The 27,538-nt window shown below is 40.9% G+C and overlaps 1 protein-coding gene across 3 annotated transcripts in view; it reads right to left on the bottom strand.

Moving 5' to 3' along the window:
• HIVEP2 (HIVEP zinc finger 2) overlaps positions 1-27,538 on the bottom strand; it is a 153,592-nt gene that overhangs the window by 53,221 nt on the left and 72,833 nt on the right. The window lies entirely within an intron of this gene.

The raw sequence follows: 27,538 nt of genomic DNA, 5'->3' as shown, positions 1-27,538 counted from the left end.
ATAGTCATGAAAAGCTAAGCCAAATAAAAATGGTCTTCACTACTAAGTGAAGCAGTCTAATCCCCCTAGAGAGTTCCAAACGCAGGGTGCCACCGCAGCAAAGGTTCTGCCCTGTGTTCCCACCAACCTCATTTAGCGGTGGGACATACAGCAAAGCCTCAGAGAATGAATGTAACATGTGGACAGATTTAGAAGGAAGCAGGTGATCTTTGAGATATCCTGGCCTCAAGCCATTTTGGGCTTTATAGGTAAATTGAGACAAGAAACAACCTAGCAACCAGTGCCACTAGGATGAAAGTAAAATCAAGGCAGGGTCATTATCTTGGACATGCAGTAACAGACGGTTTTCAGAATTTACTGCAAGTGCATAGTGAGTGGAAAGCGATTTGAGATAATGAGCAAAAGCGCATTATGAACCTTGGTATCCCTTGTGCAAATACAAAAGAGTTTATTTATAAACTGGACCCGATGGTATTCGGCAACTACCGCCCAGTTGCAAACACCCCTTTTTTAGGGAAGGTACTTGAGAGGGTTGTGGTGGAGCAACTGCAGGCATTCTTGGAGGATACTGATTATCTAGATGCATTCCAGTCTGGGTTCCGATCTGGTTACGGGACTGAATCAGCCTTGGTCGCCCTGATGGATGATCTTTATCGAGAGAGGGACAGGAGGAATGCAATCCTGTTAATCCTGCTCCATCTCTCATCGGCTTTTGATACCATCGACTATGGTATCCTCCTGGATCAACTCCGTGGGATGGGCATCGGAGGCACTGTGTTACAGTGGTTCCGGTCCTACCTATGGGGTCGTTTTCAGAGAGTAGCATTGGGTGACCAGTCCTCGGCCCCTTGGCAATTGAGCTATGGAGTGCCGCAGGGCACCATCTTGTCCCCAATGTTATTTAACATCTATATGAAGCCGTTGGGAGCGGTCGTTAGGGGATTTGGAGCTAAATGCCATCAATACGCTGATGACACGCAGCTCTATCTCCCTGTGACAAGTGAATCAGAGGAGGCTGTACAGGTCCTGGACCAGTGCCTAGACTCAGTAATGTGCTGGATGAGGGCCAATAAACTGAGACTGAATCCTGGCATGATGGAAGTCCTGTGGGTGAGTGGTTCCCAAGTCTGGGAGACAGGCTCATTGCCTGTTCTGCAGGATGGGGTTGCACTGCCTCTGAAAGAACAGGTTCGTAGTTTGGGGGTACTCTTAGACCCATTTCTGTCGCTGGAGGCTCAAGTAGCCACCACGGCTCAGAGTGCCTTTTACCAGCTTCGGTTGGTTCGCCAACTACGTCCTCTCCTGGACAGGGATAGCTTGGCCATGGTGGTACAGGCATTGGTAACCTCAAGATTGGATTACTGCAATGCGCTCTATGTGGGGCTGCCCTTGAAGCTGCTCCGGAAGCTGGAGCTAGTGCAAAATGCTGCAACTCAACTGATGTCTGGTGCTGCCCCTTTCCAGCATGTAACTCCTCTGCTGAGGGAACTGCACTGGCTGCCTATTCACTACCGGGCCAGGTTTAAGGTTCTTGTACTTGTGTACAAAGCCCTAAACAACTTGGGACCAGGATACCTGAGAGAGCGCCTTCTCCCCTACCAACCTGTCCAGTCACTGAGGTCATTCGAGGGCCTGCTCCTGGTGGTTTCACCTAGATCCATCCTCCGATTGGCGTCCACCAGGGGAAGAGCCTTCAGCGTGGTGGCCCCCCTCCTGTGGAATTCCCTGCCTCTGGAGGTCAGGCAGGCTCCAACCTTGTACTCCTTTCGGCGCCTCCTGAAAACATCTTTATTCCAAGAAGGCTTTCTTTAACATGCAGCTTTGGATTTCTGTGTTGTTGTTTTTTGCTTCTTTTTAAATTTTGTTTTAACTGTTTTATTCTGTTTTTATTTTCATTTTTACCTTGTACACCGCTCCAAAAAATTTCAATGGGGAGCGGTATATAAATATTCTAAATAAATAAATAATAAATAAATAAGAGTTATTCATTCAGAACATTAATATGAAGTATTCTCAATCATGTAAATAAGCAGAGGAGAATTTGGAAATATGCCAGCTGGAACTGCAGTAGCTCATACTTTAATAGGGCTGAAGAAATGGACCTGAGCTGCCTGAGTCCACCACACAGGACTTTTTGTGAACCAACTGCCAGGCACCTTAACAAACTGCATACACACTCAAATGTATATCTGTAGTGCTAATGCTGTTTTTTCCTAATGGCATGGAGTGCACTTGCACAGCTCCCATGAGCCACCATGTGAGGAAATTAATTTCAGCAGACACAAAGGGATCGTCTTGGTGGGACCTTCACTCTCGTTTCATCTAAAGAGCTAAATACAGCGAAGAAGGCAAACAGAAATGGATTAAAAAGGGGATTTCCACAATCATGCTGAATGCAGATGTGTTTTTATAGGAATTCAGCATCAAAATCTAAAGCAGCCTTCCCCAGCCTGGTGCCCTGCAGATGTGTCGGAGTACAATTCCCATCATTCCCACTTAGCAGGATCAATAGCCGTATTGGCTGTGAATCATGGGAATTGCAGACCAACAGATTTGCAGGGCACCAAATTGGGGAGGCTGATGTAAACGATAAACCAGGTCTGGAACCCATTTGTAGCTGGAGGTTTGTGCATGTCCTACTCTCCCTCCCCTCAGTGTTTGTTATCTGCTGCAAAAAACAAGCAGACAAATGCGTGACTAATCAGTAATGTAAACAGTGGTCTATATAGGCATCTGAGCATATAAGAAAACATATGTTCTGGCTTCAGACCCGTGCATTTTATCACTTCATTATGCAATTTTCTAGCAACTTTAGTTTGCACAGAGGCACAGAAACAAACCCCAGCACCAAACGGGAGCCCACAGACTTTTCAGAGCACACTTGTCCTACAACAGGGAAATGTGGTGTAGACAAAAGGCAGGCTAGTTCTTCTTCGTCTTCTTCTTCTTCTTTTTCAAAAGGCACTTAAAAAAAAATTACATAATGTGCATCTAAGGCGCTGGAACCTAAATGACATTGTGATGTGATGAACATTCATTTAACCAGGCTCCAGCCCTGCCACATCTCACATATGGGGAGGTGGGGAGACTTCTGAAATGGGGAGCATGCTCTACATGTGTAGTCACACCCTGTGATTTTGAGCTCTACACCAGTATCTCAAAATTCAGTACACGTAAACTTTTGCTTATTAGTTTATCAACGAAAGTTAATCTAACTGTCATCATGTTATTTTCTTTTGGGAGAAACCAAGATCTATTTAAATTAATGGACATAGGATTTCAGCTGCAACCACATGAGCAGACATCTCTTTGTGAAATAGGACTTCCCCCTGCACCTCCTATGATCTGGAGCAAATCTGGGGTGGGAGTGGGGTGCAGGAGGAAGGGGATAAACTGTATGCTGGTGGTACTTGTTCAGCTGGCTGACAGACATCACTGGATGCAGCCCATGGACGATGCCACCTAGGTATTTAATCAAATAATTACGGAGTAGCTTCAGTGATGCAAGAAGTGAGCAGTTGCTACTGGAAAGACAAGGGGAAAGCACTAGCAAAGCAACATCAGTGGCCAAAGGCAAGGTGTGTGCCAGGTATGCCCAGGCACACCCTAATGTCTCACGCAATTGAGGGGGCCATTTAATAGGGATCCAGAGGGGGGTCCAGACACAGCAGGAATGGCCCTTTGGATCCTCCGCTGCTGCGCGGAAGAACCACTGCCTCCGAGAGAGCACCATTGCTCCCTGCAGGAGCCACCCACCCTTGGCCACTAGGCCTCTGCTGGAGCGGCCGCAATGACTGACCTCATGCCAACAGAGGTGCATGTAAATGATACTGGGCACATGCTGTGCTGAAATGTCAGCCCCACGGTGGGACCGGTCCTCTGGCTGCTCCACTGCCACCACCCCTGGCAGCACGCTGTTGCTCCCAGCAGCAGGAGTAAAAAAGAATCACTCTGCTGGGAGCCACACTTTAAAGAGGCCAGGAGGAGGGGCTAAAATCGCCTCATAAGCTCCTCCTCGGTACAGTGTCACCACAGAGCTCCACCAATGCTGAAGCTTGAGCAACATCTCCTCATCCCCACCCCTCACCTGCAACGGACCTCCTGCAGTCAGGCAAGCCAAATGTGGAGGAGGACATCAGTGCTACAGTGTTTGATAAATAAATGAATAAAAATAATGTCCTTTATGACTGAATATTCGATAAATGTTTGCCTTTTAAAAAAAAAAAATCCCTGGGTGCACACCCAAAGGAAACTTGCTGTGCATGGCTATTTCAATGGCATGGAGCAGGGGCCAGTGTTTATCACCACTGGGGCAATGTTTGGAACCTACTACTTCTATCTTGTTTGCTGCTTTGCTTCTATAACTTTTCCTGGGATCAGGCTGTGAGATTCTTGCTTATCACAGAGACCAGATATATACTTAAGATGCCATTTATATTCATTTGCATGTAAATTCATCCATAATTTTTATGGATGTATTTATACTGAAATAAAACTTTTGATCCACTGGTTTGAAGTCTATTACATACAAGTCTCTTATGAACACCCTATAAATAAACACTTTGCTGTGTGTCCGGAGCACCGCGCTTATGCTGCAGCTCAGAAAGCCAGTTCTTTTATTCTGGCCAGGAGCTAAATCAGAAAGTGCACATCTTTCAAACCACAAACTTCAGTGCAAATAGCAATTTAGACACCACCAGCTGGGATTCATGCCCTAACTAAACAGGCTTGATGTGCAAAGGCAGCAGGATGGCTGATGCTGCGTCCACATGGATAAAGGAAGGAGGAGCAACAGCAGGGAATAAAAGACATAGGAGAGGCAAAGCCTCAAAGTGGTACCCCAAAATGATGGAGGAGGAGGAGGAGTTAAAAATTGTTCAGAGATATCAGGGCCAGAGTAAGATAAGCTGAGGCCCAAAGCCATATCAAGATTCAGAGGCCCCGTACCATAAAAATAAAGACAGGAAAAAGTGTATTACATTACAATAGAAAAAATAATGAGAGAGAACCACCCAGCGTTAGGGGTGCTTATAGTGTTAGACTTCTCTGAAGATGTGTATAAAATTACTAATAAAGTAAGTTGATTTGAACTTCTTTTAAACTGGCTCTGGTCTGTGCTAATTGCCTCCAATACTAAATGCTATGTTGCCATGCTTTCTCTATTTAAGGCGACTCTGCTATAAATCATACCAGATTTTCCAAGACATTTAAGCCAAAGCAATTTTAGTGATAATACATCTTAGTTATCTCCAACATATGTAGTGGTCCCTCATAAAATGAGGCTCTAAGCCAAGGCTAACTTAGCTTGTTCCTAAATCCAGCACTGAGGGGTAAGTAACTGAATCATGTATGTCAAATAAATATTAAAGTGAATACTAAATACTAAAGTAAATCAATAAATAATGTCTAACCTCAGGCAATATTTCACACACAATTCAAAATAGTAATAGCCAATCCTGCACCAGCATATGTAGAATGGGGGAAATGTATAACGTACTGACTTCATAGGGCTTTATACGTTACAGAAGGAGATAGAGGGGGTTGCAATTTTACCCCAGTAATTCTTTCTACATCTATGACAGTACAGAACAGCCTTCCCCAACATGGTACCCTCCAGATGTTTTGAACTACAACTCCCAGCATTCCTGACTATTATCCACACTGGCTAGTGCTGATGGAAATTAAAGTCCCAAACAGCTGGAGGACACCAAGTTGGGGAAGGCTGCTATAGAGGGAGCCACTATGAAGACCACACTGCCAATGGGCCCTATAATTATCATCAGCTGCCAGGCTTATGTGGAGGCCATTTCCAATAGTGGGCAGTTTACAGGTAAAGACTATCCACTAGTGAGACTGAGCGGATACAAGGACCTTCTTGACTGTGGTGCTGAAACTGTGGAAACCCATCCTGTTTGAGATCCACTGAACTCCCGCTTTGCCTACTATAGCCAGCCACCAGCCAGCTCTACTCATATGATGCTGACAGCCCATTCAAGCAGAAGGAATACGGGGTGGTAAATTGCCTTTAAACTATCACCAGCACTCACAAACAAAACAAGGTTGTCTCAAGGTGGCTGACCTGCACTACAATTAAGACGCCAAGCAGAGGTGACTGACAGTGGTTGGAAGGCTGGGGTAGGAGGGTGAGGCCTTGAGCTTCAAGAATAAAAACCTGTATCCTCTGGCAGGCAGGGAAAGGAATCAGAGAGGAGTAGCCAGAAGAAGAACGGAGGGAAAAGGGAGGGTACGTCACAGGCGAAAATGGAGACTTGCAGGAGATCAACAGAGCCCAGATCTGGCAGCTCTCCCAGCCATTTGGAAACAACACCAGCTCTGAACTGCAGTGGGAGAGGACACTGAAGGAAAGTTTGCCTCCTCTCCCAGAGATGTTGTCTTGGTGTATTTTCCATGGGGTGCAGTGACAGTCCTACCAACCCAATATATTCCTCCTTCCCTTCTGTGTAAACACTTGTCTCTATCAGTATTCTACTCCAGCTTGCTTTTCAATGACAGGTAAATTAGAAATGTACAGTACCATTGGGGGTGGGGGGGGAGTTGACGTAATGGAAGCTGTCAACAGGAAAGGCTGTAAGTTCTTAATAATCGCATAGAATGACAAAAAAGTATCCCACAGAAAAGGCCATCCCTCTGAGCCTCAACCACCTCAAAACAACGGAAAAGAGTGCTGGGCCTTCACCCTCTGAAACAAATGCTAACCTGTCAGAAAATAACTGGCAATTGGCCAGGATAGGAGAACGCCAGCCAGGAAGATAGAAGCCCTGCAATGACCGAAACTATCACCATGGAAAATCTGCAAATTCCTCAAAACTAGCCTCTCCCCCCCCCCCCGAGATATTTGTGTTGCTAGGCGCAGAACATACTATCTGAAAATAAAATGGAGGCTTTTCTATATTTGAAAATTACTGTCTATCCTTTATTTGCCATACAGCTAGAAAAGGGCTGAATCAAACTTTTGCAGAATATCTTTGAGCCCCTCTCTTTGAAAAGCCATCTTATAATTCAGCCTGAACAAACCTAGGTCACAATCAAAACAAGCTTCGTCCCAAATCCATCAAACAATCTCCTGGGTAATCCCATTTGTTGCCCTGGGATTTTCTTAACAGACAGGAAACAAACCCTCTCAGTGGTGCAGCAAGAGCTGGACCCCGAACGACCACCCAGAGAGCGGCATGTGGTAAGGGCATGAGGGAAGGAAAAGCAAAGCAGTCCATTTTATCTCTGTAGTCATGACGGTACAATGAGTTGAGTGAGTTTAAATGCAAAATATGGCCTGTTCAGAGTTTTTTGGGTTGTTGTTTTTTAAATATCAGGGTTCCCTAACAGTTTTGTTGTTGTTCTAACATACCAGGAATGTAGAAGCAGTTTTAAAACATGGAATAGTGGTTGGGGTAAGGACAAACCATATGTTATTTTCACAACTGAAGTAATACACATGGTCATCTAAAGGGTGGAGGGGTTATGTCCAGGGTCTAAAATTACCTAGTTGCACCACTCAATGCTTTTACTGTATTCCACAGAAGGGTCAGGATGTATGCAAGATACAGCATGACTGCTGCACCTAGTTTTTTCAACTCAACTAGATGGGAAAAGAATAAAAACAAGTAGAATTGGGGGGATCTACAACCTGTGGATTACCACCGAGAGTTCAACAAAACTATTGCATCCCACATTTGGTCCTGCACAACATGTCTGAGTGTAAAAAACAGGAATGCAATCATCATCATCTTCTGAATGCAAGTAGCATATCTCTGGGGTACAAAACCTTCTCATGTTATAGCTTTAAATAGCAGACTGACTTGCAGAAATATCCTTTCAGGAGGCCCAAAGATAAAGCAACACACACCTGAACAAGACCTGGATTCCCTGAAAACACCTATCCCCAGTTTTGCACGTAAAATGAAATAATCGCTAAACTACCACTGCCTTTGGCAATTTTTCAGATGCCACTTCTATATGTGTGTGTGCTTGTATTCCTGAAATGAAAACCACAGATGTGGATAATGACTTTGCATTATATGATAGATGGATAGATGGAATATAAAGGGGGGGGGCTAAGAAAAAGATTTTCAACTATAACATTGAAACAATATTCTGTTTCGTTCACATTTTAGCTTTATTTTCATCCAGCACTAAAGCTGTGCACTAAAGCACAGCTCTTCATAGTTCCAAATCCTTCAATAAAGGTCCTTCAGGACCTTTATTCTATCCTAGCAAACATTAGCACTATTTCCTAGCTGTTTGGCTGCTAAGGCAGCCTACAATTTGTGAGCTTATTTCCTGCTGCAAGCAAGCAGACAAAACAGCTTTACCTCCAAGGCCACTTTCTCCTGTGGAAGTCACTGAACTCTCTTCTACATAATGGCCGTTCCAGCAATATCTGTATGCTGTGTCCTTGTGTGCATTTCGGTGCATCAAAAGCACAAGCGCTCGCACACATCTGCTTTTTACACTCCTCCAAGTTTCAAAAAGCACACTGCAGCTTAGTAAAGAGCTGCTGCAGAACGGAAAGGTAAACAAGCTAACACAGAGATATGGCCTGAGTGTATGTATGAGTAAACGTCACTTGATTGAGGCCAGAGTTTAAGACTGAGATGTAAAGCATAACGTTCAGTATAAAAGATAAGCTACACACACACACAAATATAATTTGCAAATAAAATATTTGTATTATTAAAACATGCATCTAGCACTTTACCTCCAACAATAAGGACCAGAGGGTTTTAGCCATAGAATTATAGAATAGTAGACTTGGAAGGCGCCTATAAGGCCATCGAGTCCAACCCCCTGCTCAATCCAATGTTATTCTTACTTAGAGTTGACCCCTTGAAATCAATGGGATTTAAGTTAGGCTAACATTGGATTCAACCCAGAATGAGTAAGTAGCAGAAAATTAAAACAAACCTATATCACTAACTATAGAAAGTAACTACATAAGCTACATGACATGAACGTGCCGTCAATAGCTAAGATCCAAAGCACCTAATGTTCTGCGTGTTTAAAAGCAGCTAATGCCACAAAAGGCAGGCTCCCTTGACACATGGCAAGCCACTTTTGAAACTAGAGGGGCTTTTAAAAGCAGTTTCTGATATGGCATAATGGTCTTCCATTAAAAGTCAAAAATGCCACTTGCCATGATTTAGTAGGTCTTTGGATTCTGGGCAACATAGCTAGGCTGTGTTTTACAAAGCATTTTATTAGTCCAAGTGAAAAAAAATATTTGGCCAAGGATTATAGGGCATCGTACTGTGTCTTAATTGTTCTTTTAGCTTATGTTCATTTTAATCAATGATTTAAGCTTGCCATGTGTGGGTCTTTGTCCATACATATTATCCTGGATGAGGAAATCACTTCAGACTTTTGGTTTGCATCTACATCAAGACTGCCAAAACTTGAACACTTGAGTCTCGAAAGCCTAAATGTTTGAAACACATTTTGGTTGAGCAGTTTCACTGTTTGTCTTTTAAGCCTTTTTTGTTGCTAATAGTGACCAAGGTGGGTAAAAAATTAGGGCAATAGTTTTTAAGGTGCAAGAAGAATGAATACATATGTGAGGTTCAAATAAGCAGGGTAGTTAGTAGTGTTCATTGGGTAAAATCAAACTTGGGTCCTTCTTAGAGAAGACCCATTGAACAAATCGCATGTAAGTTTGTTAAGAGTAATTTAAATCACATTCATTTCAATGGGTCTACTTTAAGTAGGACCTAGGTTGGCTCTCACCCTTTAGTCCCATGAATCCAGATATTATAAACTAATATAGACCTAACCAGACAAGGAAAAGAGGAATATCCTCCGGAAAACCTGTGTACAGCAAATCCAGGTCCCTCAGCGAAGCACCAGAGGGAGAAACTCTGGTGGGAGCTCAAGCCAGGGACCAGATGACATCAGGGTCTGTGGTCCCAACCACTAATGTCATCGAGCCTAGGGAAGGATCAGTGAGGGGTCATCCAGACCCTCAAGCAATTACCCCACCCTTGCTCTAGAAAGAAGTAAATTTTACCTGGGGAAAAGCTCTTGCTTGAAATGAAAAGAAAAGATGTACTAGAAAGAAAATATATACATGGCACTTTGGCGGAGAAGAATGGTGGCTCTGATATCAGTGTGGTGGTGAATCCACTCTGGGTTTCAGACAGAACAAGTCAGTACTCTAAAGGAGCTATCCAAGATGCAAAGCACTCCTTTAGAGTGTTGACTGATTCTGGGTGAAACCCGGAGCAGATTCACTGCCCCACTCACATTGGAGCCACCAGCCTCCACTGTACGCTTGAACTTCACACCTGTCTTTTGGGTCAGTAACAGTTTTGTTGGAATTTATAGACAACATAGCACAGAGAATTCTACAGTGGATTAGTGTAAAATAAAGTGGATCTTTAGCCTATAGTAAAGTATAATTGCAACTGTAATCTCTAGATCCCAAAACATGGCCAGGTGTCTTTTGGGGTAGCCTGATAGCCAGTGACCTCCTCTGGCTCTTTCTTGGATTTCAATGGGTCTCCTTTAAAGGTCTGGATCCAAACTAATGTCTACATTGACAAGAAACCAGTAATATTTTTAGCAGTCTTATTGTCAACATTTTTTTAAAGCTGAGCATGGATGGATTCTATTTTCCTTTTTATATCCTTTCCCTCTCTCTCTCTTTTAAAAAAATTCTTCAGCATGTAAACAACTTTGTGGAGAAACATGTTTAAAAAGTGACATGCACACCAAGGGAATAACATTTTCAAAGCGGAAGAAAATTAGCTAGGGTTGTGGCCCATGGGATGACTCAATGACATATATGGATTCTTAACATTCAAATTTTATATTTTGAACAGCTTACTAAGGAGAGTATATTAATTTAAGAGATTCCAGCTGGGAATATGCCATGAGCAAAGGGATGTGACAATCTGCTGAAAAGGAAAGGCAACAATGTAATGGAAGCAAAAAGAACTCCCCAATACACACACATTTTTTTTACCTCTTCTTTAGAGGGAGAGGAAAATTTAATGATAGATCAAAATAAATTAAACTGGAGACAAACACAGGGAAAACATTAGATGAGTGACCTACATTATGACCCTTTGCAATGCTACTCCTGTGTGCTTAATTGTGTAAAGTCATCCCACTTGAGAAAACCTTGACTAGGCAATTGCCTTCCCTCCTTAATTCGGGAGATACCAATTTTCTTTTTTGCATTTAAGGAGCTTGCGACAAAGAATGCTCTATTACAATATAGAGCTATCTTAAGTACTACTGTACTAGAAAACAACTATGCCTGAGTCCTACATTTATTTATTATTGCATGTCCTACATTTATTTATTATTGCATATCCTGCCTTTTTTTCCTCCAATGAACCCAAGGCGGCATACATAATCCTCCTCCTACTCTCTATTTTATACTCACAACAACCACCCTGTGAGGTAGGTCGGGCTGAGAGTCTGTGACTGGCCCAAAGTCACCCAGTGAGCTTCCATGGCCGAGTGGGGACTAGAACCCGGATCTCCGGACTCCCAGTCCAACGCCTTAGCCACTACACCACACTGGCTATACCAGAGCAACATTATAAAGACAGGCATTTGGGTCTTGCTAGCTTTCTCAAAAGCTGTGCCGGCTACTCTTTAAAGCTGATGCAGCTCTTCAGAGCACAGTAGCAGCTGTGGCAATGGGGGTGGGGTGGGGGGTAAGGGGGTTGTAGTTGGGGTGGGGGATGACAGGTTGAGACACGGTGGGGGAGGCACAGGCGCAGATATGCTCTCCTGCCTCAGGTGGCAGGAGAGCTTACCTCAGCCCTGTTCATTGTCATATTCACAAATATAATTGTAACAAAAAAGTGTTACCCTTAACCTAATAGAATACAATAGACAACAAAGACGTTAAGGAAGAAGATTAAAAATAACGATTTTATAAATTGAATAGCAATGTTTAAAATTAATATATTTATTTATTTATTTATTACATTTTTATACCACCCAATAGCCGAAGCTCTCTGGGCGGTTCACAAAAATTAAAACCACAATAAAACAACCAACAGGTTAAAAGCACAATTACAAAATACAGTATAAAAAGCACAACCAGGATAAAACCACACAGCAAAATTGATATAAGATTAAAATACAGAGTTAAAACAGTAAGATTTAAATTTAGGTTAAAATTAAGTGTTAAAATATTGAGAGAATAAAAAGGTCTTCAGCTGGCGACGAAAGGAGTACAGTGTAGACGCCAGGCGGACCTCTCTGGGGAGCTCTTTCCACAACCGGGATGCCACAGCAGAGAAAGACCTCCTTCTAGTAGCCACCTGCCTCACTTCCTTTGGCAGGGGCTCATGGAGAAGGGCTCCTGTAGATGATCTTAAGGTCCAGGCAGGTACATATGGGAGGAGGCGTTCCTTCAAATAACCTGGCCCCAAACCGTTTAGGGCTTTAAATGTCAGTACCAGCACTTTGAATCGGGCCCGGACCTGGACTCGCAGCCAATGAAGCTGGAAAAGGACTGGTGTAATGTGATCTCGCCGGCCAGTCCCTGTTAGTAAACGGGCTGCCCTATTTTGTACCAGCTGAAGCTTCCGGACCGTTTTCAAAGGCAGCCCCACGTATAACACACAGCGGCTTTCTCCGCTGTGGCACCCCGGTTGTGGAATGAGCTCCCCAGAGAGGTCTGCCTGGCGCCTACACTTTCGTCGCCAGCTGAAGACCTTTTTATTCACTCAGTATTTTAACACTTAATTTTAACTTAAATTTTAATTTTACTGTTTTAACTCTGTATTTTCATCATATCAATTTTGCTGCGTGGTTTTATCCTGGTTGTGCTTTTTATACTGTATTTTGTATTTGTGCTTTTAACCTGTTGGTTGTTTTATCATGGTTTTAATTTTTGTGAGCCACCCAGAGAACTTCGGCTATTGGGCGGTATAAAAATGTAATTAATAAATAAATAAATAAATAAATTGCAGTAATCCAAGCGAGAGGTTATCAGAGCATGGATAACTGTAGCTAGGCTATCTCTGTCCAGATAAGGGCGTAGTTGGTATATCAACCTAAGCTGATAAAAGGTGCTCTTTGCCACTGAGTTCACCTGTGCCTCAAGTGACAGTTCTGGATCCAAGAGCACCCCCAAACTATGGACCCGATCCTTTAGGGAGAGTGCAACCCCGTCCAGGACAGGGCAAACATCACCTCGCCGGACAGATGAACCACCCGCTAACAGTACCTCCATCTTGTCTGGATTGAGACTCAGTTTGTTAGCCCTCATCCAGTCCATTACCATGCCCAGGCACTGGTTCAGAACAGCCACTGCCTCACCTGGGTTTGATGAAAAGGAAAGGTAGAGCTGGGTATCATCCGCATATTGATGACACCTCAATCCACATCTCCGGATAACCTCCCCCAGCGGCTTCATGTATATGTTAAACAGCATAGGGGATAAGATAGAGCCCTGTGGAACCCCATGGCTTAGGAGCCACGGCACAGAGAAATAATCCCCCAGCAACACCTTCTGGAATCGGCCATCCAAGTAGGAGCGGAACCACTGCAACGCAGTACCTCCAACTGTGATAGTTGGAGGTACAAAACATTCTATCACACGTGCAAAAAAACAACTCAACAAAGAATGCTCAGTTTCAATGTTTCCATTGAACACTTTCCCACATGTAATTTGAAAGGCAGGAATGATGGTAAGATTAAAACACCTCTTGAAAACACACCTATTCACACAGGCTTTCCCTGCCCAGTGTGATTCTGTTACCACCGCATTTTACTGTTATGATAATGTCATCTTTTTAAATGCTCTTAACAGTTTTTAATCATTTATTATTTTTATCTTCTTTCTATATTGCTGTGTTGTATAATGTAAACCACTTAGGGATTTTAATATATTAAGTGGTATAAAACCGCTTAAACCGGTTTTAAACCGCCCAGAGAGCTTTGGCTGTGGGGCGGTATATAAATGTAATTAAATAAATAAATAAATAAATATAAATAAAAAGTATTAGAAAGGGGGGGAGAAATGACACAGATATTTATTGCATTTATATCCCACCTTTTTTTCTTGAAGGACCCCAAGGCAGCATACATAATCCAAATGTGCAAGGCGGATAATCATCCAAGTTGAACACAAAAAGAGAGAATAATATCAAGATGCTGTAAACCACTTTATTGATGAAAAGCCTAACGCGTTTCAGCCTCTTTCTATAGTATTAGGACTTCTTCAAAAAAATATAAAAATAAGAACATAAGAAGTGCCCTCATGCTGGATCAAACCAAGGGTTTATCTAGTCCAGCACTCTGTTCACACAGTGGCCAACCAGCCATCGGCCAGGGATGAAAAAGCAGGGCATGGTGCAACAGCACCCTCCCAACCATGTTCCCCAGCAACTGGTGCACACAGGCTTACTGCCTCGAATACTGGAGATAGCACACAACCATCAGGGCTAGTAGCCATTGATAGCCTTTGCCTCCAGGAGGCAATGTCAGCAGAGATTCTTATAACAGGTTATCTTGTGGGATGCCATGTTTACAGCACAAAACAATATGTAAAACAATCTCTGCAGCCACTTTATAACCCTTTGAAGAAGGCCTAATATTATAGAAAGAGTCCAAAAAGCATCAGGCTTTTCATCAATACAGTTGTTTACAGCATCCTGACATTATTCTCTCTTTTTGTGTTGGCATACATAATACTCCTCCTCTCCATTTTTATCCTCACAACAACAACCCTGTGTGGTAGGCTGGGCTGAAAGTCTGTGACTAGCTCCAAGTCATCCAGTGAGTTACCATGGCCAAGTGGGGACTACAACCTGGATCTCCCGACTCCTAGTCTAACACTTTAGCACCACACTGGCTTTCAGAGATAACTATCTAAGGGGAATGGTGGAAATCAGGAAGGATAAAGGAAGCTAGGAAACCTGGAATGGGGACAGTTCATTTAATACCAGTATACACATTGCCTTTGATTCAAGAGAGTGTACATGGAGTACTTGGAGCTGCATGCACAACACCTTTTTGAAAGCACTGAAATTTCACCGGTAAGTTATTTGGCAGGGAAGGGAAGCTGTACTTGGTGGAAGACCAAATTGAGGCTCTAATATTCCTCACCTACAGCTGATTGGCAGAATTTTCTTTTTTTAAGAGTTACATATGGCATAGTGCCAGTTATTGTATCTGGTAGGGAATAGCGCATGCTGCACACATTTATGCACTTGACTCCCTGTTGCACTAGGAATTCACACACACATACAGCCCCTAGGTGCAGCAGATGGTTACATGTATCCCATATTGTAATACCTTCTGCTGCCTTCCGAATAATTCCTCCATCTGACATGAAACAATTTCCTTACCAACATCCATTGTCATCAGGAACGATCTGCACAGGTATGGGAACTCCATCTCACATGGAAGCACTATTTGGTGCTACATGTTATGGTGGCTCCCTACATAAGCTCAATGCTATGTATGCAGCATTAGACCGCCACATGCCAGAATAGGATAGGAACAGACGCATAGCATAGCAGAAGGATCTACAACACTCCTACCCTCAAGCTTTTGCTGAAGCCACGTTGCTGCATGTTGATCTGTACATCTTTAGTTAATTATTTATTGATTTCATTTATACCACACCTTTCTCCCAGGAAACAGAGCTCAAGGCAGCTAACAAAAAATAAAAGCCAACATTTAAAATAAAACTTAATTAAAACAAATACTTTAAAAACACAATTTAAAAAAATACAACGATAAAAGGATAAAAACACCATCCAATTCAAGATTGATTTTTGCAGTGGGAAGTGAAATATATTGTGAACCAGTCCTGAGATCTGCTGCTGTAGCAATTTAACTAGTGAAGAACCAAATACTGTAAAATTATGTGTTCCTATTTAGGGTTGTTGTGCTGAATTCCTACCTGCGTTTATTTAACACAGAACTCTGAAATGATGACTAATATCTGACCCTAACAAATAAATATTCATTTGATGGCACAAGCCTCAAATCAGCTCTAGCTTTCTTTGCTGCTCTCACCACCATGGAGTAGGACTGAATTAGACTGAAGGAAAATGACAGTGTCAGTTTGGAAGGATTTCTCATCTATAGTTGGGTTCTTGCTCACAAACCTTTTCAGCATTAGCTAATCAAAATCTCAAAACCTAATTTGATGTCCAAATTCACTTTCCAAATTAAGCCTAGGTACTTGTAGCTGAATTTGCATATATTCCTCAGTTACTCTTGCCTCTGTAATCATCCCCTCCCACCTACCTATGTTGTCCCCCAATATGCTGATATGTCAAATTGTAAGCTCCTTGGGGCAGCAATGTGTCTTTTTGCTAATATTTTTTCTCAACAGCACTATGTACATTAGTGATACTACAGAAATACTAACTAGTAAAAATTATCCATGATATACTCTTAGAACACTGCACATTTATATTTAAGATTCTTCTTCTACCATATGGCAAAAATTCAAGAGAAATCCATGAACTGTCCTCTATAACTATATATTTAGAATATGGCATACTTCAGTTTGCATTTGTGCTAAGATTGGGTCCCTCAATTTGGTATCATAAAAGGCATCAATAATCACCATGAAGGAAGTGAGGGTCTTGCATCAGCTGTTTTGTCATTTGCAGTTTTTCCCTTATGACAGCCACTTCATCTTAGGTCTCCCAGGATTTCATCCAAGAGGAACACCTTTAAAAGATACAATTGAAGTGCAAGAATATAGGGCTTATTATGGACCATGCCTTTGGCAAACCTTTTATGAAAAAAATCCCCTCACTTTAGCACATCAACTCTTAAATGTTTGCATTAATAAACACTCCTGTTTTGCATTCAGCCAAGAGCACTTTCAGGTGGATAACTCTTAGCACTACCAATCAAAAGAGAAGGTGTAAATATTCCATCTTTCTTTTCTTAACAGATTTTCTGTGGTAAGACAAAAGATGGAAAAAGCAGTGGGAAAATATGGAAGGGTTGCATGTAGAAAACAAGAATGTACAGATCCCCCATAAAATTCTGCGAATGAAGCAGGGCAATTGCATGATAAAAGACTCGTCTAAGAAGTGGTTATATTCTTCCTGGTGAGGAAGAAAAGTTTTTTTATGTGTGTTTTTAACTCTAAAGGTCTACATAGCTGTGAAATCCTACACAACACCAGTATTTGGAGTCAAAATGAGGGAGATGTACTAGAGTGTTTACACTTGGTCTTTCTCCAAAATTCTTTGAGAAAACTGATATATTTACACACCACCAGAAGCTAGTTCAATACATTTAAATCAGATGATGCCTCTTACCCCTCTCATTCTCTGAGAGCAACCTGGCTGTCTACACTAAATTCAAATAGCCAACATAAACATATACAAGAAAGAAAGAAATATTTCCTTGGTTTGAAAGTTGAAACAGCAAATCTAAGTGGCTGACTTCTTATTAATAAGATATATCTGGGAGCAATATATAAGCAGCTGGTTTTCACAATCTGCAAAAAGAACCAGGGGATTCCTCTCCCCCTCCTGCCCACCCCCTCCATGGATATGCCAAAAGAATCAACCTGAAAAGAGAATTTCTGTGCCTCTGTGTGATGCTAGCTCAAGAAGCTGAAAGCATGCTTAACAAGATCATGGTGAGAGCAATTTATTTATGAAAGAAACAACTGCAAAGTTTGATACAAACAGACAAGCGTTCAGCTGCCAACATGTAGCTCAGCCTACAAGCTTATTGACCATAAAATGCATTATATAACCCAACTTGGCATTATGACATCAATGAGCTTCCACTAGTCTGATAGGCATCATTCATTTATTCCCAATCCTCTTCTATTCTAAGTTAACAGGGGGAAGTTACTTTCCTTGCACATAATGTTGCTCTTGGCATATCTCCAAATGTAACAGAGATGTAACATATATTTCTTTTAAGTGAGCAAGGCTGTGAAGATGCTGGGGAGTAAGAACAAAAAGGTCCATAACCTTGCATGACAACTGATAGCTAAAAGCCACACATATGACATAAAATCATGATTCCACTGAAACCACCTCTCTGTCTGACATCTGTTTCAGCGGAAACAAGATTTTAATTGACAGGCAGTTACTGCCCTTACTTATTCTAACAGGACTCCCTAATTTATGGCTTGAAGACTGCATTTATTCAAACTGCAGTGCTCCTACACTGAAGCTACTTCATGAGTAACAAAGGTTCAAAGGGCTTAAATGAAATGCTATAAGTTTATTACCAGTTGTGGTATTAATGCCTATATCATTTTAAATAAATATGCAAAGTGCTTAACAATACAAAATTTGTGCACTGAAGTCAACATGGTGAAGTAGCTGTGGTCTTAAAATTAACCCAGACATGTAACTGATTTGATGAGCCCTGGCTTTGTATGTTATCTTGAATCTCAAATAAAAACCCATTGGTTGAGCAGTAAGGAGGTATGAATCTCATCAGCAATTTTGTTTTCATGTTGCTGCAATAATTGCAGTTAATTCTTAACTCAGCCCATCTCTGTAATTCAAGATTATTGACTTTACATTTTCACACTTCAATCAATGGCGGGAGGGGGGAATGTGCACTTATAAAAAAAGAAAAGGTGCACAGAAATATATTTTTTCCATTCGAAATGCACACTCTTTTCTCATTCAAATGAACCCAAAAAGTAGTTTGCAAACAAGCCGAATCAAGCTTCAAAGTGAAGTTCAGAGAATTTTGTTGATCTTGAATATTCCTAAGTAAGTTGATTCCATTCTTGGGAGTTCACTACCAAGCAAGCTAGAAGACCCAGTCCTACTCCTGAATTAACCTTAATATTTTTGTTGTTGTTTTTCTTCAAATGACATCCTCTCTCACACTTTTGCAGTGTTTTAAAACCCTTCTCCATGTTTTTAAAATAAAACTTTAAATTAGCCCTGCCCTGTCCCATGGTAAGTTAGGGACAAAAATAGCCATGCAGATGGTTAGTTCTTATACAACAGTAGCCACCTGTAGTAAACACATGAGAAAAAGCTCCCCCTGGAAGCAACTTAGCTACGTGGCAATAAGATCTTAAATCTTTGCTATGAGTTGTATTTGTACATGTATCCCACACATCTGATCCAGTTTTGCTAAAGATCTCTTGAACATATTCATGCTGCTCTGCGAAAGACATTAATGCAGTAATTTCTTAGAAAAGCTAAAATTAATTTTATTGAAATTCTAACAAAATAATAATAATAATAATAATAATAATAATAATAATAATGGAGATATCATATTATTATACCAAGAAGGGGAGCAATGGAAAAACCTTTTAGATCTGCATTTTCCTTCCTTTTCTATTTTACTTCATTTGAAAGTTCTGCATAATTAATGTTCCACTACTTAATAAATGCTTATGAAACTACTACCTCTCTGCTCTTTCAGTTTAATTAGGTGATTGACTTCAAGAATGGTATAAATTATACTGACAATTTAATTACTTTTTTTAATGTGCTCACTTAAAAGATTTATAAACATGAACAATACAGCTGGACACTGGAAGTTTAAAATATCACAAAATCAACTAGACCAAAACCTCATTTAATGGAACATCAATGACACCTATGCAGATTAAGATGCAGACCACCAATGATTTGAAAATTATTTTTTTAATCCTGCATTCTCCACCAAAATCCATGTAGTACTTTCTCATTCAGCAAGCTCCCACTGATAAGTTCATCAGTGTAAGACTGCAATATCAAGGTATGATTTGTATTGCATAGCCAGCTATCACAAATCTAACACTAGAAGGCAGACCTTTCATACCTTCCAAAATCATCTGAAACACAATATTTTTCAGTTCACACATTAGAGCCCTGTTCACATGTTCAGGACTTGAATAAACTGAACAGATGGAAACATAATGTCAATGGCCCCATTCCTATACTGCACACTGTCAGCAGAAAGTGTGGAAATGGTTCAACATGCATTCAATTACATCTTGTAGGTTCTTCCGCATCACTGGGAATCCAGTGAGATCAAGAGAGTCTGCATGCAAACATGCTTCATTCTAGTGATGCCGCCAAATTTCATAATTAGTCAGCTCATTGGCCGAAACCTGGGCATTCATAATGCTCATCTTTGAAGCAAGCCTGAATTGCTAACTTACAAATTAGTTATGCTTTTCAGAATAGTTTGCAAACTTCCGAACATGCACAGTATGTATGCAAACTACAGCATTTCTGTGCATATGGTGAACTGGATAATTTAAGACTTTTCTTACAGGATGTCACTTTAACCCTTTGGGGAAAGGTTGGCATTTGAACACTTTCCACAAGCAATCATGATCAAATAAGCAGCCATGTAAGTTGTATACACCTCTATATACTGAACGATCTCTCTCTCTCTTCCAAATACCAAATGGCAACAGCAAGTAAACATTACATAGAAAGGCCACATGGAAATAACCAATCAAGAAAGGGTACATGATGTGGTGACACATGATGTCATGATACATGACCTGATTTCAAATATCAAGATGCAGTTTGATATTGCGTGTGTGCAAAAACATGTATTCATAGTAAGAGATCATGAATTAAAGGCAAAATTTCATCTGTGATTACACTGATGGATTAGTTACTTTCTGAGAAAATAACTAATTCATTTGGGGTAAGTTCACCCATCATTACTTAATTTCTTGATCATATAATGTGTATCATGTGTGAAATAACCTATAGCCTGTAGTTTGGCTGACTTTCTTAAATTATCTGTTCTGCACAGAAGTCATTTCCTGCTTTTGATTGCAGTTGTAGACTATATTGTGCTAACTTGAAAGGGCCTTATAATCATGTGTGCATGGTATACTTTGGTGACAGGCAAGTTGTAAGGTAAATGCAACAGCTACACACTTTAGATGGGTATGCAACCTAATGCCCTCCAGATGTTTTAGACTACAACTCCCATAATCCCTGACCATTAGCCATGCTAGCTGGAGCATATATAAGTTGTCATCCAAAACATCTGGAGGGCACTAGGTTGCATACCCTAGCTTATGTTAATATTTTAGTGGGTCAGGCTCCAGACCAACTAGGCCCTACTGGATGAACTTTTCCCCTCCAACTCTCCCAATCCATTATATTCTCATATTATCTGCTACTTGTACTTAAAAGCACCCCATTTAAAACTATTTAGAAATGTGTAACATGCATACAGACCTACATCTCCCTGAAAATCCAACTCATATAAGCTTCATTCTCAGTACCACAGAGGAAAAGAACAAAAAAGGTAGCCATGAGTGAAACAGTGAAAGCAGGCCACAAATATTTACCAGTGATTTAAGAAACATTTATAACAATATCATTCACGCAACAGGGTTCCTCAGTACAGTAAAGATCCTGCAAAAGTCTGTTCATTGTACTGCAATATTTCTCAAGAGTCCTTTTTTTAGATGACATTCTCCACTTAACAGAAATACAATTGGCTCTTTTAAGTGTCAAGAGAATGAGCAAGAAGAACTTCAAGATTTTTTTTTAAGTGCCAAAGAATTCTGTATAGTACCCAACTGACAAGCTGTGCGACTGAGGATTGCCAGTCTCCTTCTCAAAGACCATAACACACTGCAGAAATAGCAGGTACATGCCAATATATGTGTTACATGCAGTGTGCACTGCAACATGAGAGAGAACACCAAACATCTCTATGCTCATATCAATGGAACATATGGCTAGCTTTGGTTCCTTGTACATATACACCAAGGGCATGTCTACACCAGCCCTATATCCTGGGATCGTCCCGGGATCGTTCCTGTGCATCCAAATGCCACACAGGGGATCCCAGGAGCAGGCAGAGACAATCCTTGCATTTTCCTGGGTTAAACCTTAGGTGTAGAAAGGCCCTTAAAATCAAGCATAGCTTCTACATATTGGAAGGAACATCATGGGCCTATATGACGAAGCAGCCCTCTGAAACTTACAAATCAACATTCTGTTGAGACAGAATCTTTTACTGGACCATTTTTAATGTATATTCTGTTCAAGTCAGTCACCAGAACATAAAGAAATGGAGTTGTGTTTATTTTACATTTTTAAAATTACCTAAAACTCTGGTCTAAGGCTACACTCCTATACAAATTTACCTGGCAGTAACATAGCCCCACATAACATAGTGGAGACATGGTTCTGAAAAAACATGCACAGGATTCTACTGTAAACATTCCTTTTAAAAATTGTATGCAGTAGCAGGAAATATACTGGGGGCACACCAATTTTTCTGAATTTAGACCCAACTTGTATGGTAAGTATGGAATACTTCTTGGCAAATTCTTTTTGTTATGGCTTTAAAAAAATCAAGGAAACATATCTTCTCACACATGATGTAGCTAACAGAACAGATTTCAATGTCCAAATTGCCTCTTTGCAATGTGTTTGCCTCTTTGCAATGCAACAGATCAGTGCCAGGATAGTACAGTATAAAGTTGAGTGATCCAGGGTGCTTTGTCTGTAGTTTCCGTTTCCAGAAAAGTTGTGCAATGCTTAAACAATGGCTCTCCTATTGGGCTACTGTTTCATGTAACCTCACTGTACAGCTGATGATTGATGATGGGTCAAGAGGGCAGTAGACTTTGGGTGCACAGCACTTAAATGCTTTATCAAAAATGGCAAGGGGCCATGTACTACAATAACACAGCAAATACTTCCTTTTACTGTACAGCAGACAAATTCCTTCCTCTTAGCTGGCTAAATCTACAGCTGTAATTCATGACTTGCAGTTCAGAACATAATAAACCACACACACACTTTTCTACAGGTAGCAAAACAAAAACACCAAAGCCACCCTGCGCTTTATTGCCAAGACTCAGTGGCTGTGCACATTCACACTTCATTGATACCTCCAGCAAAAAAAAGCAAGTAAAAGAGACAATTCAAGCACATCACTGAAATGATGTAAGGTATGTCAGTCCTCACATGAAATCACATCACTGGAGAATGCTGACTTGTGCAAGAACAACATACAATGACGTCATAAACACTCCACTACATAGGCAATTACTTCATATGAACTTCCTTTGTATGCGGATAACCCCGGCTGCGGAATGCCCTCCCCTTGGAGGCCCGACTAGCACTGGCACTAGTTTCATTTTGGCCCCAGATTAAGACATGGCTTTTTAACAAAGCCATTGATGGCTAAATTCACCAAGCCTGTGCATAATTTTGATTGTTTTAATAGGTTTTACTGTTTTTAAATTCTGTACTGGTTTTAACTTATTAATGGTTTAATTTGTTTTTAGTTGTGTATATTTATTGTTTTACATTGTATGATTTTATCTGTATGCCACCCTGAGAGCAGTGTGATATAGGGCAGGAAAGAAGAAAGAAAGAAAGAAAGAAAGAAAGAAAGAAAGAAAGAAAGAAAGAGAGAGGAAGTTAATATCAAGGTAGAAAAACCTTTTTCTACGAGGCTAATATTAAAGCATAAAATCTCAGTGCCACAAGCAGACCTGAGAGCTTGTGGTGGCCTTTGAATCACTCTTGAAAACCCCAGGAAGTGGTTTGCATGATAAACTGGACCAAGCTACTGTAGGTAATCAGGTAACGTCACAACACACACGTTGTACAAGTTAGGAACAATTAGGTCATTGTATCTTTATATAGAACACAAAAATATACAAGAGTTCTGAAAAGACTCATCATAATAAAACAAGAGTAGCCCATTCTTTCTTCTTTCCCAGTTTTTCCTCTTACATATCCAGCAGCCAATACCTCCATGGTTCAAAATACCATTGCAAATGTTTACTTGCAGAAGTCAATGAAGTTTATCTCAGAAGTTAAATCTGCATTTTGTTGACAGGTAAATGTTACCAAAAATGGATTTGAAATGAGGTAGGTGATTGTTTGGAAAGTCCTCTGCAATCTAACATACATACACACCCACACACATTTTAAAAATGTGCCTTAAGTAGTCTCCTTTAAAATCAATTTAATAGTCTCCTTTAAATTTTAACCCCCAAAATGTTATGCTTAGATAAGACTTTGTTAATGTCCAGCAAGAAGTAGTTAAAATAGTTTTCAATGTAACCTGGACTGGAAGTCCTTTTAGGGACAATATTTTTAAAAGTACAGTGAAACTTTTCCTCTAACTTTCGAACTGGTACTGGTGTCTTTTCTTCCATGATATCAGCAGCTAACTGTCTATTATTTGCCATAGAACTTTGGTTCAAAATTCATTTTCAGTAACTTTTAAGTAAAGAAATATTACGTTATACATGGCTGCTTGCCTTCCCTCAATTCCTTCCATGCCCATTCAAACTGTGGAGTGTCACAATTTTCAAGCAACAGTACACTAAGTTGTTAAAGGCCAATTTTTATTTTTGTTTCATTTTCACAATGTATCCTATCTCCGTATGCGAAACTAGCTTTTGCTATTCAAATCAATTTTTAGTTGTACAACAACAATAACACTTTCGCCAAAGAAAGACAGAGCATTTCTCCCTTTGTTTGGGCTGGTTACTGATGTCAAGAATATGCAATTTTATTTTGGGTTGGTTTATACTTGGGTGTGGGTGTTGTTGTTGTTTTAGTTGGGAGTGATATTATAAAATTCAGAGAAGTGTGAAAACCAAACATAACTATGTTCCAGTAAGTCCATGAAGTGGGGATCAGGTCGATTTGCTTAGAAATGCAGACTGAACAAAATCCTCAGGTATCCCTACACACTGGTAAACTGGTGTTATTGTATTTGAAAGGATTTCCAATGGAAATTACGAAAATAAAGTGGAGGGGATACAGTTGTACTGTCCTGGTTAGTGATGGATCTCTTGACTCCAACTGTCTCAAGCGAGAGGATGATCTGGGACCCGTTTAATGTTAAGCACCCAAAAGTGGTTGGTAGGAGTGATTTCAATCATGCACTGCACAGATTGTTGTATGTTTAACATCCAGTGAAAGCATTTCTCAAATTAGTTAAATGATCAAAGGATGGAAGGCTTCTGGGGAAGGCAAATGCAACTAAAGGGAGTTTGCAGGTGAAGTTGTTTACTGTATGGTTTCAAACGGAGCAGTGAGGGAGGTAATAAGGAGCTGTAGCAGACTGCTTCTCTTTTATCTGTTTAAGCTGTTTGGGGAAATAGTTGCAAGTTTTTTGCCTGCAGTGCCTGCCACAATAAAGACCAGCGAAAACACCAAACAAGTTATATCGAAGTTTATCCTCATGCTCTCCCAAACTAGAGGCATTCAAGATGCAGCTGGACAGCCAAGTTTCGGGTATGTTTTAATGTGGATTCCTGCTTTGAGCAGGGGGTTGGACTCGATGGCCTTATAGGCCCCTTCCAATTCTACTATTCTATGATAGTAAACTGTCTTAAAACAATTCAGCAGTCATGTTCTCTAAAGAGATGTTGAGATTTCAGCTCAAAGCCTAACTACCTATTTGAATAAATGCCCTACCACCCCATGTTTTGCTGCCAGTCCCAGCACTGGTGGTGCCACTGGCCGGAGGAGAGGCTTACCAGGTGATATTAGCCTGCGGAGTCCTTGTCCCAACTTCTTTCAAGCACAGCTCCCTCCCTCTCTCCCTGTATGCAGTGTGGGATATAACTGGTCACTCTTTTGAGGTCCAAGCAGGGATTTTTGGCACACAGTCCAATTGGCTTGCTGCATTTATTTTTGCCTGCTTCACACTGTATGTGGGGTGAGATTTTGTGGGTTTTTCTTTTGGTTCAATTGGTCACATTCCCCTAGGTAGGCTGGTTTGGGTGGGCTATGTTTGCCTGGACAGGGATGATGATCATTCTGAGGCATCATTGGTGGTGACAGGTGACGCCTGAGGGCTTCCCACTGTGGGTTTTGCAGTGGATTACCTGTGGGGTCATCTCACCTCGCACACCCAGTGTTTCACAGCCCAGGGGGATGTGATAGGGCATGTCCCCCCCCCCTGCCCCAAATGGGGAAATCCTGGGGGTGCCAATTCTACGATCGACATCCAGCAAGCAAAGAGTGTTTTGCTCAATTATGCTGACTGGCTAGTGCCAGCATAGTGGAGTAGCTGCCCAGGGATCCCCCTTTGCAGATCGAATTTAATAAATGCGGCCCAGTTTTCAATCCATACAATTGTGTCGTCTCTTTATTGTCTCGCCTGCTTCACTCGCAAATGCACAACCAGTGTCAGCTATTGTAAATCCATTTCCTCCTATCACCTCTGTACACATCTTGAGTCTCCATTTTTACAGCTGGGAAAATATTAAGGTGCAGTTCTTGCAAGAATCGTCAGGCTCTTGGAGTCCTATAACTAACTGCTGTGATAAATCTGATGAACTGATGAACAAGTGAATTAAAAGAACATTTTATTACAGCACAGCCTCCATTATCAATGCAAATATCCTCATTAGCTAAATTCATGTCTGCCATACTTATGGCACAATGGCAATGCATCCCTTAGTCAAAACCAATGAAAGCTACCTCAGTGTTAATATATAAAAGAGGCTGTGCCAACATGTTCTACTTTAAACCATTTTGTTCCAACATAGTCCAATCCTTAATGATAAAGTTGATGGTGTGTTTTTTAATTGTGATTCAGTTACAGTATCCTAAAAAAACTTCTGGCTTTCAGGTACAAACAGCTGAAGTAAAAACTGAACACATTTAGATTTAGATTTAATAATACGGGTCAGTTAAATAAATAGTTTAGAAATCTGATTTCCCGAAAATGGGGAAAATATGTTTTATTCCATTGCTCAGGTTTTGCAAAGAGACTTTGGAGTTCATATGTTAAAGATCTAATTAGTGACTATGAACGTAGTGTTTAAATTACACTCTCACAGAGTGATCCTAACCAAGTTATTTAGACGTTCTAGTGCATGTAGTAAGATTTACTCCCAAAGTAAGTGTGCTTAGGACTGGAGTCTATTCTGAAGTACAAAATAAATTGCTTTAAAGTAAAGCTTCCAGTAGAGGAGAAAGAGTATATGAAAAACAACAGCAGCAGCAGTGCACACACATACACAAAAGGAGAAAAGAGTTCTAAGAAAATCTATATAGGACTCTTAATCATCAATGGCTGGCACAGATTAAAACATGTGCAAGACTGTTCCACTGAAATTTATAGGGCCTAAGAATGCTTAATTCCAGCTTCCACAGGGCATTTATTTTATTTATTTATTTATTTATTTACAATATTTATATAACGCTCCCCATTCAAAACTTCGGAGTGGTGTACAAGATAAAATAAAATAAAAACAGAATAAAACACTTTTAAAAATAGATTTTAAAAGAAGCAAAATGTACAGTGAACCATGGCTGGTCATTAAGGAAAGGCTTCCTGGAATAATGATGTTTTCAGGAGGTGCCAAAAGGAATACAAAGTTGGCGCCTGCCCGACCTCCAGAGGCAGGGAATTCCATAGGAGAGGGCTACCATGCTGAAGGCTCTTCCCCTGGTGGACTCCAATCGGAGGATGGGTGTATGTGGAACCACCAGGAGCATGTCCTCGGATGACCTCAGTGACCAGGCAGGTTGGTAGGGGAGAAGGCAGTCTCTCAAGTATCCTGGTCCCAAGTTGTTTAGGGCTTTGTACACAAGTACAAGACCCTTAAACCTGGCCCAATAGCGAATAGGCAGCC

Source organism: Elgaria multicarinata, chromosome 4 (assembly GCF_023053635.1).
Source record: "Elgaria multicarinata webbii isolate HBS135686 ecotype San Diego chromosome 4, rElgMul1.1.pri, whole genome shotgun sequence".
NCBI lineage: Eukaryota > Metazoa > Chordata > Lepidosauria > Squamata > Anguidae > Elgaria > Elgaria multicarinata.
This window is presented reverse-complemented; position numbering and strand designations above follow the sequence as displayed.